General features: G+C 37.8%; 1 long non-coding RNA gene across 2 annotated transcripts in view; it reads right to left on the bottom strand.

Moving 5' to 3' along the window:
* Positions 1-16,797, bottom strand: part of LOC137850877 (uncharacterized) — a 116,164-nt gene that overhangs the window by 35,525 nt on the left and 63,842 nt on the right. For both annotated transcript variants that reach the window (XR_011092865.1, XR_011092867.1), the window contains exon 9: positions 4,815-4,905. This is a non-coding gene — a long non-coding RNA (uncharacterized lncRNA). The remainder of the gene's footprint in view (positions 1-4,814; positions 4,906-16,797) is intronic.

Raw genomic sequence — 16,797 nt, 5'->3', positions numbered from 1 at the left:
GCAGTGACAGTGATAAATTTGAAGACAGCTTTGCTGTCCCCAACCACCCCCAATCCTGTGTATATTCAAAATAATTTGCCCCTTGTTTGGACCAGTGAGAGATCGTATCATGCATAAATGTTTTAAGATAATATATTGGCCTACGGAGCTAATAAAATCGCCTGAGTCAAGTAGTAATGCAGTGTATTTTGTATGTTTTAAATTTCAAATGAGGGTTAAATAATTGCAAAATATTATAGTAACTTTACTCAAGTTATTTTCATGTACACGTTCAAAAGACACAACCCAAAATAACCTCAGACTTAGTTTCTAAGTGTCTCATTATTTAAAAAGAAAGAAAAAAAACCTTCTACAGGCACTAAATAATCTTATCATCAAGCTGGCAATCCTCAAAGTCTGAAGTTTGAGGCCATTGTACAACCTCTTTATTGACAATCTCAGTGACAGGACAGAAAGCACTTTCAACAAGCTTGTGAATGATACTAAATAGACGGCAGCAGTCAATATACTGAAAGGTGGGAGTTACCTTTCAGGGACCCTGAATATCCTGCACATTGAAAAAAAAAATTCTACGTGTTTTGTGTAGCAAATGTGATGCTATAGAAACTTCATGAAGTTCAACATAGGCAAATGCAAAATTGCGCATCTGGAAATAACAGAACAGGCTGAGGATGTCTGTCTGGGCAGCATCTTTGAAGAAAAGGACCTAGATGTCTTGGTGGACAAGAAGTTTAGCATGAATCTATTCCATGGCTTTGCAGCAAAGAGGACTAACCACATACTGAACGGCCTTAGCAAGAATATAGCCAGCAGGTCGAGGGAATTACTCTTGATTAAGCAATTGTGAGACAGCATCTAGAGCACCATGTCCACTTTTGGCCTTCCCAGTCACGAAAGACATAGGTGTACTATAGCAGGTCCAGCAGAGGTCCATCAACATGGTTAGGAGTCTGGACCACGATTAGGAGTCTGTTTGTGAGAAGACTCTGAGAGAGCTGGGTTAGTTCAGACTGAAATAGAGATTGCTAGGGGTGTGGGGTGAAGTTTATACATGTGTCTCTCTTCTCTCTTCAAATAAACCCTATCAGAAAGTAGAGCATAAGATGGATGCAGCAAACTCCCCTCATGCATGCACGGTGACAGAATTAGAGTCAATACATACAAGTTGCAACACAGAAAATTTCAGTTAAGTAAAAAAAATAAATAAATTAAAAACCTGCATACACACTCTGTCCCTTCCAACCTAAATGATCCTATGAATACAAAAGAACTCTATGCAATCATATCATTCCCTCTTCATCTGAATATAATCTGGCATAAGAACACAGGCAGAAAGCTTTAGTTGAGAACAATAATAATTTGGATTTTTAAAAAAGTTACCTAATTTATGTCAAACACATTTGGATTCATAGCCATACTTCTTTTGCAGTAGCTTAGCTCTTTCCCAGATATTTTTCAAAGCCCACATTTCTATTATTGAGAAAATGTATGCCTATATACAGCAGAAATTTTCTGTATGTGTTCCTTAATCCAATTCTCCCAAAAGCTTATCTAAGGCTTGAAGACCTTTAAAAACATCAGAAAATACGATGCTGAGAATACAACCAACGCTGACAAGAGAAAATGCAAACAAAACATGAGGTACCATCAACAGTCAACATACTCTTACTATTGCCCATATAATGCTGGTCCTATATAGCAATATCTATTCTTTATTAAATACCTATGCTGTTTAATATTTAATCAGTTGTGGAAAGTTTTATTTGAATAACAACCTAAAACTGTATGAGAATTGTATTTCTAAATCCTTCTAAATGTTCAGGCATTAACTTAAAGGGAAGTTAAAATACTTTAAGTAAAAGTCTTAAGAATTTTAAAAAGCAGTACTTGTAACTAAAATTCACTGAAGTTGGAAACCTTCTTACCGACCCTTTGGAAAAAACAAATTTGTAGGCCCCAATACAGGCACTCAATTTCCAGAAGAACTTAGTGACAAAGTCAGCCTTCATGGAAGTGAAAACTGTACTGGGTCTGGCTGGAATGTTAACTTTCCCTGCAGCAGCAAGTGCTGTGCTCTGCACTTGTAGCTGGAACAGCAGTGGTATCACACCAGTGTTGTGTCTACTGCTGAGCAATGCTGGCACAGCGTTGTGACTCTCTCTAACCCTCCTAGGGGGTGGGCAAAAAGTGAGAAGAGAAACATCACCAGGGCAGCTGACCTAAACCAACCAAAGGGATATTCCATACCATGTGATGGCACACTCAGCAATAAAAGGTGGAAACAGGAAAAAGAGGGGAGGGGTGGGCTCTCATTGTGAAAACATCGGTCCTCCTCCCGAACACTGGCTACGTATGTTGAAGCCCTGCTTCAAGGATGCGGTCAAGCATTGCTCATTTGTGGGAAGTAGAGAGTAATTTCTTTCCTCTGCACTTTCACATAGCCTTCATTTGTTTTATTTGTTTGTTTTCTTCCCTTTTTTTCCTTTCCCCCTCCCTTTTCCCCTTTCCTTTTTTTTTTTTTCCCTTTAGTTAAATTGTTTAGTTCATAATAATCTTTCTTTAATTATTATTATTATTTCCCTTTAATTAAATTATCCTTATCTCAACCCATGAGTTGTTCTTTGCTTTACTTCTTCCCCTCCTCATCTAAGGAGGGGGAGTGAGAGAGCGGTTGTGGTGTTTAGCTGCCCAGCACGGTAAAACCAACACAAAACAACTACAATCTACTTTCAAAATTGAGGATATTAAGTTAAAAAATAAAAAATTACAAAGTCAAAGTCTAAATCAGAATTCTTTCTAATTTTAGGACTAACCCAAATGCCACTTCCATTATGCTGCCCATATGTATCTGGCACAGATTTACAGAACAGTAGGAAAAGTCTATCTGAAGACATGCCAAGACCAAATTTAGTCTTAAAAAATCTTTAATAATTTTAAAATTTAGGTCTAAGCCTTCTGTCTTTATATTTTAACACACCTAAAATCTCTACAAAAATAAATCTAAAATTAAACAAACAAAAAATATCCAGTTTCTTCTCCCCCATCCTCCCCCTTCTTTTATTTGCTGGCTTGTCTGATTTATGGGAGATTTTTCGGCTGCTGTTACTGTGTTCTGACTCTTAGGCTCTATAAAGGGCTGACATCCAACTCTCTCAGCAAAGGTCACTCTGAGGCAGGGATTGGGAAGTATTAGAGAGCTTACAAGGAGGAAGAGATAATGACAAAATCCAGCATTTTAAGCCCCCTGCCATGCCCCTCCTACAAGATCCTCAATGCCACGAGGGTGGTTTGTTTTTTTTTTTTAACCATTTGTTTTTCAACCAATAAAATGTTTTATATAATGTATAAAACAAATTATATGTTTTGCCAACAACTCTTCATAGCTGGGTTCAGCCTTCTGGATTTCAGCTAACAAAGTACAAAACAGATTAAAAAATAATAAATAAATAAATAAATAAACAAGCAAACCTCAGCCTGTAAAATAATTTCTACATAAGCCACTTGGTTTACGAATATCTTTTATTCTCAGAATGTAAAATCACAGGTCAATAGTAAATTATCCTGTTTTAACTTATTAGCATCCCAACATATCTATTGTCCAAAGGAGTATCAAATGTACCTACCAGATATATGTCTAGATCTACAGTTAAAACAAACTTCTCTCCATGCGTTTCAACAAGTACGCTTAATGGCTTTGAAATAGGGGCAAAAGTGAAGCAATAGCAACTGAAGATGCAAAAGCCAAATTCCAAATAATAAACCTTCACAATTCAAAGTGCTAGAAAACAAACCGAAGCAGCATTTGATAAGCTACTTGTCTGAGTCAACAGATCATTTATTTTGGAAAATATTCAGGTCACATGCAGATAATTTGACATGCCTCCCAACTATAATGTACTATTTCTCTGAAGTCTCTATAGTTATTATACTAGTGACATATTTATTTTTTTTTAATTACTGCATATGGCTAGCTATACAGGGTATTACAGAGTTCCAGTCAACAAAATTGCCTTTGGGGGATTTTAAAAGGAAGAAATTGCTAGCTCATTTTGGTGAAGATAATAACAATAAGCAGTAACACAGTGTAGTGCTGAAACCTCCAAAATTCCAGATGGGAGTCTGTTTGCACCGTCAACCACAAAAAAAATCCCTGGTGTGTCAGGATGGGTCAGAGGGCTAGTGTGCATTCCACATCCAGCTACTGGCAGGAAAACATGTTTTTAGAAATGCAAAGTGTGAAAGAGCTATGGGCCAGGCTTCATTGCTTCTGGGGTCTTTTCAAAAGACATTCTCAAACTCTGCTACTTCCTACTTGACCAGCGAGTGTACCAGTAGAGATAACATCCAAAGAAAACACTTCTCCATCTCACATCAATATTTAATTGATGTTAATCAACATAAACAATAATGTTTAATGACATCAAACAAGATTACAACAGGAAGCCAACTCATTTTAAAATCCATTTCAACATAACCTCAGGTTATACTTACCAAAATGCCTTAATTTAAATTGTGTTGCTATTATATTGCAAAATTAGGCAAGTGTGAATTTTTTATATATCAGAAACTTGGATCTTTAATGCTTCAGTTTTTCTTTTGCCATTTTAGAGTTAACATTCCATTTTTTGCACTTTTAATTGATTTCTTTAAAGTCAAATCAAAGGACTCATTCTTACTTTCAAAATGTTGAAATGTGCTTTTATCTATAGCTATTTAGTCATATGTCTGCATGATAAGATTTCATATCAGGTTATCATCAGTTAGAATAAAAGCAAAATTCTGATATCATTAAAGCTATAGATTTTCCTGCATACCTTACTAGGCAGAAGCTGGCACAGGCAAATACTTCACAGGAACTTTTTTCTCCTAAATCTCCATCTCTCTTCTCTCTTCAAAGAGGTTCCCCTGAGAAAACCAAAAGCATCAGTGAAAGCTTTTACCTCAGTTAGAATTTTCAGTTTCTCCTTAAATTGTAATGCCATTGTATGCCAAGCACATTGGGGTATATTTGATCTATGATCTCAGCAGTAGTATTCAAATTAAGGCCTCTGCACAGAGCAAGAAAATATTTATTGAATATTCAGTCATATATTTTAGTGATAATGTTTGTAGCTCTTATATTTTGCTTTTTTCATAAATAAATTAGCAGTGACTTTGCAAATATAAATGCTCATAAAATCAGTATTTATTTGTTTAAAAATAAAAATGTGTAAAGGAAGTGATTCCCCAACCATTCTTAAGTACTTTTTGCAAAATTCAGCATTTACAGTATGCACTGCATCAGTCCACTACCTCATATTTCATTCATCCTCAGTGGATGAGTTCTAAAGCCAGTTAATATAGCATGAGAGGCAATTATTGTCAGCTAACCTGCCTGCCACGTTAATTTAGTTATGTGAGTTATCAATTATGCTCATATAATGCAGTGTATTATTTAATCTACTGCCCCACACAAGGTCCTCATTTTGTTTCTGCCTACAGCTATCAAACCCTCAATACCACATTCCTAAAATTTAGCCAAACCAGAGTTCTACAGTGTAGTGAGTTTACATGGCAAGCTTTTGGTAGTGGGGGGGCATAGGTGTGACTTCTGAAAGAAGAATCCAGCAGCTGCCCCATGAGGCCCCATAAGAGGGCCCTGCTGCAGTCCGGAGCCAAAGCAATAAGCGATGCTGCTTGTGCCTCTGTGAGAGCATATTTAAGACAAGGAAAAGAAAAAAGAAAAAAGAAAAAAAAACACACACACACACAAAAAAAACAAAAAAAAAAATGCTGGACGCAGCAGCTGGGAGAGCGAGGAGTGGAGGAGTGAGAACCAACACTGCAGCCCCAAGGTCACTGTAGCAGGAGGGCAGGAGATGCTCCAGGCACAGAGCAGAAGCTCCCCTGCAGCCTGTGGAGAGGTCCCTGGTGGAGCAGGCTGTCCCCCTGCAGCCCATGGGTCCCACATGGAGCAGATCTCCACACTGCAGCCTGTGGAGAGGAGCCCACACAGGAGCAGGGGGTCTGGGGGGAGCTGCCACCCATGGGGGACCCATGCTGGGGCAGTTTGCTCCTGGGGGATGGACCCCGTGGTACAGAGCCATGTGGGAGCAGCTCTTGAAGAGCTGCTGCCTGTGGGAAGCCCATACAGGATCAATTTTGGAAGGACAGCATCCCGTGGGAAGGACCCCATGTGGAGCACAGGCAGAGAATGACCGAGGAGTGGTGGAGACAGTGCTATAGACTGACCACAGCCCCATCGCCTGTTTCTGTGCTGCTCAGGGGGAGGAGGTGGAAGAAGGTGGATGGCAGGAAGGTGGTTTTAGTTTCTTTCCTTTGTTTCTCACTTCTCTAGCTTGTTAGTAATAGGTAATACATTTTACTAAGCTCCCTCTTCTGAGTCTGTTTTGCCCATCATGATAATTGAGTGATCATGATAGTTGAGTGATCTCCCTGCCCTTATCTCAACCCTTGAGCCCTTTTCATTGTATTTTTCTCCCCCTTTTCCTTTGAGGAGGGGAGTGAGAGAGCTGTTGCGGTGGAGCTTAGCTGTCAACCTGAGCAAAATCACCACATACAGCTGACTGAAGGAAAGGGGGTAGATGAAATGAAGTGTGGCAAGGTCAACTGAAGGTTTATGGATTACTTACCAACACAATTACAGCGCTGACAGTAGTTCAAGGCAATTTTTAACACAATTTGAAAAATGCAGGAAAAGGGGAGAAAATGAGACTATTAAACCAAAACAATCAAGGAGAGCCGTAAGAACATCCTCAGCTCTCATATTCAGATGTTACTGATTCAGATGCTACTGAATGCATTCACACCAGGAATAGAACTAATAGCACTCTTGGGTTCCAAGAGACAGCAAAAGTCAAGATGGCTCACAAGCAACATGGTTGTCTCCTTGAGAAGTTCTGAGGTAGTACTACTACTGGCAGTAGCAACTACCCAGGCTCTCTGATATGTTAGTGGATTACTGAAAATGGAAGAAGAGTATTCCAGATTAGGGATGCATCATCTCATTCTAGCAAATTGTTTAAACAATGATAATTTAGCTGATCTGCAGATTTTCATTCAAAATATTTTTATCAATTTAATCCTACTATATGATTCAATTTCCACAAAGTTACATACCTCACTATAACATAGTCAACATGAAAACAACTTTATAATATATGGTGGCATTAAGACATTTTCATCAAAAAGTGTAAATCCCTGAGTACAAAAATAGCTTTCTCTAGGTAAAAGCAACAGCCAGTTTTACACATTAATAAAATCCAAAATGACAAGATTTTTAAGAAATGTCTGCAACTTGAGGAGCCTCTTTCAAGATGCTGTTGATCTAAAACATATTTCTACCAGTTCCACCTCACTATTCTACCAATACTTTTTCCAGTAAGAGGTGAAAGCTTTTATATGTGCCAACTGAAACTTTTTCAGATGCAATGCATAACACTGACCTCTCTGCCAAAACCAGCCTGCTCATGCAGGCCCTTTTTTCAATAAATGCAAAAGATACTTGCAGATTATTTCACAAGCATTTATCCAGTGGTGAGCCATTGCTGCCGACTAGGTGCACCATAATTCTCAGAGGAACACACAACAGCATTGTTGTGGTAGGCTGAAAAGATTTAATTTCATTACAAAACCTTTCTTCCCTTTCACTCTGTGGAAATGTATAGTTTAATATTAACACAGAATGCATTTTTCCACTGACCATCTTTTCTTGCCTCCAGATTAATACCACAGACATTTTTTCCTGCTCATAATATCAATTAGCTTTCACACAGCAGCTGGTCCTTCCATTTATTACTTACTCCACATACAATTCTTACAGTCATTTCGTTAGAAGAAAAATAAATTCATGCAAACATATCTTCCAGTAAACTATTTCAATCTTAGATCAGAATGGTTATACACAGGTTATTTTAGGTTAAAAAATATTTATATTGATTTTTTAAATTGGCTGCTAAAAGGAAAAAGAGCATTAGACAGATGATCTGATCTTGGCTTCCAGAGACTTGCTATACAAGCAGATTTTCTCCTTGATGGCTAAAAAAAAAAATCTATAGTTAATTGTTGCCAATTGAGACAGTCCATAGCTAGCGATTCACAAGTATTTACTTTAACCCTATAGTCCAAGTGAAAACACATATTATATGATTGTTTTTTTTTTTTTACCTACAGATGTATGTCTACATTTATTTACCTACACAGAGCAAAGGAGATGTCTTACACTAGGTGTCAAGTCTGGTAAGAAATTAATAGAAGATAGAACATTAAAGAAAATAGTAAAATTAAATTAAAAATATTGCCATGAAATAAATAAATTTCAAAACTGTGATTACACTCTCAAGTGCACTTTCCCTGCCAAGAAGGTACAATATACATATCAGCACATCATGAAGTACTTTGCACATACAGAATCAGAAAGATATTAATGCCTAATGCTCACAAATTTGAAAATTTTGTCTTTACAATATATGTCAAAATGCTTAAAAATTACGTCAAAGAACAAGTTATATGAAAGTCATCTGAGATGTTCTTCGCAGCTGACTGTTGTGGTTGGAGAGGTTTTCAACACTTATATCAATACCAGATTGTGCTAAGTATCCCATTCTCTTCACATGCACTGGCACTGTGCAGTCACACAAAATCATTTTTCAGGGAAAATTTTGCATACCTGTCCTGGTATGCACACACCTACATCTACCTGATCATCCATGCACCTATAAATAGTGAAAAGTTAGTCTTCAATGCATTGGGTTTAACTTAATCACTTAACTCTTAACCCACAGACCTCTGAAGAATGCTTCCTTCGAGTTTTGAAGGCTTTACATTAACTAATTGCATAAAAGTTTTCCACACGCCTTCTACAGAAGCACAAAATATTGCCAAAATAGACCTACAGGCACTATGGCAGCTGGGGATCTAAACATATTTCCAAATGAAAAGTGTGATAAAGTTGATATTAACTGTACACATTAAATAAGAGTAAGGTATTTTTTAGAGCATTAATTTCTGTAAAGAAGTGTTAAATTTGCTGGATTCTAGACATGTTAGTTGGGAAAGTGCATTGTTAATGCGCCTGTACAACGCGGTGTTGTCCATCTCTGTAATTCCTATGACAGAGTACTCTCTTCCTCTATCAAGGACAATTCATCAGTTATAGAGAAGAATTTTTAAAAATATAGCATTATTACTCTATAAAAAACAATAATTTGCAAATGCAAGTGAACAAATATCTGTGTGAATTTTAAAAGTTCCTGATATTCCATTAAGATCACCAGGACATAAAGATGGCCTGAAAAATACTAATGTTCTAAAAGGAACTGTGTTTAAATTGATTTTAAGTCAAAATAATAAATGGATTTCCTTGCACATTCTAAGAAAGCTCCTTGTGCATCTGAGAGTGGGTACGTGATCTTGTGTAAGAAATAGTACAGTTTTTGAATGTGAAGAAACTGAACCCCTGCTTGAAATAGTCTACTCTGGCCAAATTTAACACTATGAACAACATAATTTATTTTTGGTTTACGTTTTTTTCTCAAAATTATGGTAATGCCAAGTTCTGTTTCAAAGTTACAGAATGTATCTAGACAATAGCTACAAAAATGAAAGCAGAAAAGAAGAAAGGATGGACCAAATCCTGTTACTTTACAGTTCTTCATCCAGAAGAAAAAAAATGTTATGTGTCTAGATTTTTATGGCTGTTGTCAATGTAATTTCTGAGCTTCTTACATATATTAATGGATTTGTTCTCCACAAAAAGCTCCAGAACAGAAGAATAAACTGCCGATTTACAGGGAAAGAGCCACATCTGAGATGAAGTGACTCACCCAAGATCACACAAAAATACTTTGGGCAACACTGGAAACTGAATCTGCATTCAGATGTACACATCTTATTTATGAAGTCAGTTTCCCTTTCTGTTAAGAATGGAGACAACAGTAGCTCATGCAATACCCGAATAGTTTCTGTGTATTAAATCTCAGCAATAACCAAGGAACAACCCCAGAACTGATCTAATCCATACCCAGCCAGGCACTCCCATCAGCAGTAGAACTGGAAACAACCATCCTGAACTTGCATCTGTATCAGAAAAGCATTAAAGCATTTACAAAATTACTACATTTACATATTTTGCAGTATAATTTGGCCAGAAAAAAAAAAGGGGGGGGGGGGGAGGAGGGGAGGGGGTATGTACAGCAAGAAAGACAGAAAGACAGTTTACTTCGTTTTGAAATAGGGGATTAGACTAAAAGAAGTAAAGTAGATGGAGGGGACAGCCATGCCATTTGTGTGTCCCCTCAAACAGATTTCTGCTCTTGCAGACTCAGGAAGTTTACAAAAGATAAGCCCAGAAAACAATGTATTCTGCAAACATGCCACTTTTTTTTTTTTCCTGCTGGTTAACACACTTAAAATGCCTATCCTCCTGAACTTAAGAAATTCTAACAGCAACAAATGCTGTTCAAAAACTGAAAATATTCTGGTATTGTTGCTGCAGTGAGCAGCTGCAATGCCTACTCTTGAGAAATATCCTTTTAACCTTGAAAAGGATTGATGTCTTCATGCAGTGATGTATGGGGATATCCGCTCAATAGTTATGAGCAATTGCTTCACCTTGCAGGCTATTGCTACCAGTAGAGACGTATGCGGTTTCAGAACCTAGTTAATCACTGTGTAGTATGGGCATTGGCTGGATTTATAACCACGGCTCTAATAGTGCAGTTGAGTACAGTTTTATTATTTGGGGAAACTGTATCAAAACTGTGTCAAAATTAGAAGTTTTCAGGAAAAATAAAAAAATAAAGCACGATGAGGTTCATTTACGGACTTTAGAATAATTTAGAAATTTAGAATTTTTTTTAGAATAATTTAGAATTTTGTTGCATGTAATTTTAATCCAAGCAAACTTAAAAGCTACTACCATAAGACTGAAAAATAAGCATCCTGACAAACTGTTATATCCATGACTTAGGCATAAAACATCAGACTAACCACCCACCCAGCAGAGCCCCAAAGTCCTCACAATGTCAGTTTGACTCCTCTTTAGTAGCGTGTTACTTTTCCATGTAACCTAATAATCAGCTGCTCAGGACAGCAAGAAGGTGGCTCAAGGAGCGTAACAGAAGCGTGAATACAGAAGATAGCAATGAAAAAGGCAATGAAAATTATATTAGTACCCTAAGATGTCAGAGAACAGCATATATTTCAGCCTTCGCTCAGAACATCAAATGTTTAACTCCTTAAACTGCTGAAGGTCCTCAAGTTTTTCAGCCAACTATCTGGGAACTGTTCTTATAAAATAAAAACCAATACAGACAAGAAAAACGAACAGGCAAAAAAAAAAAAGAAATCAACAGATAGGGTCAAGCTAGTTAATGTTCCATTTCTTGTATGCTGATACAAGAATTCCCTACTCCTCTACCCTACTAAGCCATGAGCAATGGATAGAATCACCTTTGTCCTCTATTCTTATTCAGCAGCCTTAAAGCCTGCTGCTTTAGAATTTCCTGGCCATATCTTCTTTTGCTACTTGGACATTTTTGCTTTTTATACTACCATATACACATGTCCGGCGCATCTGAAACATGACAGAGTCATTGCACATCATAAAAATATGGCTGTGTATGTACTTCTGACTAAGAAATCCTGAAGAACAAGGTGCCATTGTAGGGAGTTAAGAATTGCCCAAGATTTTTCTTCCTACAAAGCACTGTGGTTATAGAGCAACGCATTACATTTAATGTCAAAATAACAGCAGCAGGCAACTGAACCATTCTCAAGCAATTCTCCAGACTGTTGTTCAACTCTCTACCTAGGTGGCCTTCACAAGAGAGCACAGATATAGATTGCACTGACTGTTAATGCTCTAAGTAACAGGCAGGATGGGGTAAGTGGAAGGGGCAGGAAGGAAAATGTGGATGCCAGTTCAGCAATGCTCAAGTAGACTGGGTCCATATGTTTGTATGTATTTGTCTCTGCATTGTGCATAAACCTCTCTCTCATGAAAGTAGTAATAACTCTGCAAGCCTAAGGAGGATCAGTCAAAAAATAAATGAAAGACAAATGCTTTTCCCTGCTATAGATGGCACTATCAGCTTTAAGTTAAGCAGAAAAGGAATATTTTTTTTCATTACCACCATGGACTCCCAACTTTCCTCTGACTCTTTATGGTCAGCAATTGCCTTAGTGTCAGGGCTCAAAGAGCAGAAGAGAAGCTGCAGAGCTGTTGAAAATACATGAGCCAGAGACAGGGACTAAATGAATGAGTCCCATGTATAATGCATGAGATTTGACAGATCTGTGGGATCTATTCCTAAATGATTCACAGCCCTAAGAAAACCAAGCATATGGTTCTTCAGATACCTGCTCTTGAAGGGTTCTTGCAATCACTTCTTGTCTCAGGGTGGAAACCAGGAGAGGGAAAAAAAAAAAAAAAGAAAAAAAAAAGGAAGAATTAAAAATTCGTTCATTCCAGTTTACCCTAAAACAGAACACACACACATACAAGAATCCAAGCTCATCTTGCTTTCAGAAATGCGCATGAAAATATGTACTGAAATATGTATTTGAAATTTAGATTACCTCTCCTCCCTGCAGGAGCCAAACCTTAATTCAGCATTAGATTTGATGCATTTCTATAACCCCTTATTGTTTTGGGATCAATCTCTCATTACTTTGCTAACCAAACATCCAACCTACTTCTCAGTGTCATCTTCCTATCACAATTCAACTGATAAGTACAAAGCTGCATTCAAATTTGAGGGACTTCCCAGATAAACACTTGCTTGAAGACTTATTCAGAGACCTTGGGAAATTATACTAATTATATTCAAAGTGACCACTTCTTCCCATCTGCAAATTTAAGGAGAACAGTTTAACATTTTCATTAAAAAGGAGAAAACACGGTAAGTAAGCAGAATAATGAGTATTAATTCTTAAAGTGTAACTAAAGCCATAAAATTTCAGAGTCTTTCCCTCTGGGGAAGCAACTGTTCAGCCAGCTGGTTGCTTTCCCTTCACTCCAGTAACAATCATTCACAGTTTGAGGCTTAAGTCTTCTAGATAGCAAGGCCTGGTGTGGGCTGCACTGATCTCTGGTGCAATGCATGTCAGCCAGGTGCCTGTCAGTCTGCAAGCCATGCCTCATGCTGCCTTTCCCATCAACAGCTCCCACCAGCCATGCTTTACACCAAAGCTCATCTAATTTTTTGCTTTACCTGCAATTTTTTGTTTTATTTCTTAAAACATGCATATTATGTCAAGAAAAAAATAATCTCTCGGGTCACCAGAAACTTTGGCAACATCTTCTGCCTCATACATTACAGAAGAGACTGACTTGTGCCTTTTGCGCTTTTGATGAGTGACCTACAACTTTTTTTTCCCCTTTTTACTATGCATCTTAAGCATACCACATCTTGAGAAACACAATTAAGTTTAAGGTTTCTGTGAATTTTTAGAATTGGTCATACAGCAGTAAGTCCCAGGTATACTGTGAATAGGATAACAAGATTTTTAATCAAGCAAACTGTGTACTAACTAACAATATGCTTGCAAGGCAAAAGTTATATACTGATTTATTTTAAGTTGCTGAAACAGGATCAATGGGATGGAGTAAAGAACAAAGAAGCAGAAGCCAAAAGCAGAAAGTTAAGCCAAAAAGCAAGCCCTGAGGGGAAACAAAGGTAAGATCATATTTATCTATACAGCTGTAAGAAAGCAAACCTGCTTAGCTGTTGACCCTATGATGATATGGAATAGCCCTTATGGCAAACAGTATTTGATATTTACCAGCAGACTCTCAAAGGAAAATCTCTAGAGGTATTTGAATCTGCCTTTTCTTTTCCTTGACTTGTCAGAGAAGAAAGATGTCTCTCGCTTTTCGCCACCATCAACACAGAAGAATAAAACTGAATCCACCTAACTCACTCCTAGTGAAAGCAATCTTAAAAAACAAATGTTCCTCTTCTCCCATGCACACACACATAACCCTGATGACAGCAATACAGAAAAAAATTGAGCATGCTCAGGTACCCAAGAAGAACGGAGGGTTTAGTAAGCAAGATTAAAGGTCACCTAATGTGCAACAACAGTCTTACCTGGATCACAAAAGCCAGCTTTCATTCATGAGCCTGATAAATTAAAAAAGACAAAATCAAACAAAACCAAATGAAGAGAACAGAACTACCTATATATAATATGCTTAAGTCTCCAAATTTAGGTATGTATAGGAACACTAGTTAACTGTGTTTTTAAGTACATGTCTTTACATTTGGAAGTTTTTTCAGAGCTTTTTTTTTTTTCTATTTAAACATAGCATTCAACTATGGCATTGGTTTGATAACAAGAACTACTTTAAGTCATATCTTGCATAATGAAGTTATGGCTAATATAAAACACCAATTTAACAGGCTGAAAAGGGCATAAAAAGTCTAATTTTATTCTGCTACAATTTAGTATGTGTTAAAGGGAAAAATATGTAAAGGAATAAGGGAATATACTTATCTGCTAGTATTGCTGAAGGAAAAAGTATTGACTTTAAAAAAAATAAAATGAAATAACTAATAGTGGTCATTCCTTTTTGCTATATAGTAAAAGAATTTCAAACTTTTAGTACTATATGAAGTCTAGGAAGTAACTGCCCTTAACTTCATATATCCCAGAGTAGAAAAGTATGACAATAAAGACAAATATCATAAAAGTGAAAATTTTTAAATCAGAAATTTGAGCTGTATAGTTTTTAATAAAAAATCTGATGTGCTAAAAGATATCTTTTATTAATTTACAAATTGACATTAAAATATTTTTGTTGTAAAATCAAAAGACTGAAAAAAGGTTTCTTTCATATTTCTCCAACTGGCAAATTGCAAGCAAAATATAGGAGCATATACGTGAAAGGGTAGCTTCAAATTATTACATTTTCTAGTTCAGTTTACACAAATTGTGCACAAACCTCTCTCCCACTCTATTCTCTCATATTTCCTACACATGCTCACATACACCATGTTTAAAACAATACCCTTGGTCTCACAGGTTAAATACTGACTGATTTCCTAGGCCATTTATCCAGGGAGCTGGATCCTTACTTCCATGTAAAACTTCTTAATACATGAAGGAAGAGTTGAGCCAATCCCAAGCATTCAAGACTGGACAAAGAATGGACCAAGAGCAACCCTGATGTGAAGGACCTGAGGGTGCTGGTGGATGAAAAGCTTAACTTGAGCCAGAAATGTGCACTTGCAGCCCAGAAAGACAGATGTATCCTGGGCTACATCAAAAGAGGAGCAGCCAGCATGTCAAAGGAAGTGATTCTCCTCCTTTGGTCTGCTCTCATGAGACCCCACCTGGAGCCCTGCGTTCAGCTCTGGGACCCCCAGCACAAGGACGTGGATGTATTATAACGAATCCAAAGGAGGGCCATGAAGAGGATCAAAGGGCCTCATTTCTATGAAGATGGGCTGAGGGAGCTGGGGTTGTTCAGCCTGGAGAAGAGAAGACCCCAAGGAGACTTTATAGTGGCCTTCCAGTGCCTAAAGGGGACTACAGGAAAGCTGGGGGAGAATCTTTGTCAGGGAGAATAGGGATAGGACAAAAGGTAATGGCTTTAAGCTAAAAGAGGGTAGGTTTAGATTAGATATTATAAAGAAATTCTTTACTCAGAGGGTGGTGAGGCACTGGCACAGGTTGCCCAGAGACAGGTTGCCTGTGGATGCCCCATCCCTGAAAGTGTTCAAGGCCAGGCTAAAGGGGACTTTGGGCAACCTGGTCTAGTGGGAGGTGTCCCTGCTCATGGCAGGTCAGGGTGGGATTAGATGGTCTTTAAGGTTCCATGCAACCCAAAATTCTCTGATGCTGTGAAGGATCAGGTGGTGGTAACCTCTTGGGTGAGTTACTTCCACACCTTACAGAAATGTGTTAGAAGAACTTTATAAATGATGTTGTGACATAAATTATGCATATCATCCTGGGTTTAGTGCTTCTCAACTAATGTTAAGAAACATGAGCACAGACGCTGGGGTTTGGGCAGATTTGTGTAGCTCACCACAGTTCCAGCATTCTACCCTAATTAGAATTCAGAGGCATGCACAAAGCTTCCTATATTAAGCATTTTAAAACAATACAATGACAAACATTTCATCTTCACAGTGGCTACAGTACTTCTTTTATCCAAAAGCTCAGTGGGTAAAACAGTTGTTTTGGAAAACACTGTGCAATGGAGTCTACTTATTTCCCCACAGGAAGAATATCCTAGCCTACAGAGGCTGTCTGGTCTGAGATAATTTACCTTCTCATTGAAGCTGTGCCACTTTGCATGTTGTGTTCCATGATTTACTGGACCAGGAAGAGAACTGACTCACTGCATGAACATGACCCTCTTCTCTGGGGTTATACACATTCCCTTGAGAGAATACTTCAATCCCTTTACCTTACCTGCAAAATCTCATTCTACTGAATGAGCACATGATGGTCTTCTGTCAACAAATACTTGACCTTACTTACACCTATATGAGGCTGAGAGCTAGCTGAGCTTGACCTTACAAGTCAAAACATAAGTTGAGCCTGTAACACTACAGTTATGAGAAAGCCACTGTCATGCATCTAGTACCTATGGGAGGCCAGGGATGATCTGAGAGAAGAAATATTAAGATGTGGAATGGCTGAGCACACATGGGTTATCCTGCCACTACCACAGCAGCCCACTGAGGGCAGATGAAAATTCTTCGCTTTCTATATGTCTGCAATGAATTAATTAAACAAACAAACAAAAAACATTATATCTAAACTGTAGATGAATACTTCAGA

Source organism: Anas acuta, chromosome 2, assembly GCF_963932015.1.
Source record: "Anas acuta chromosome 2, bAnaAcu1.1, whole genome shotgun sequence".
NCBI lineage: Eukaryota > Metazoa > Chordata > Aves > Anseriformes > Anatidae > Anas > Anas acuta.
This window is presented reverse-complemented; position numbering and strand designations above follow the sequence as displayed.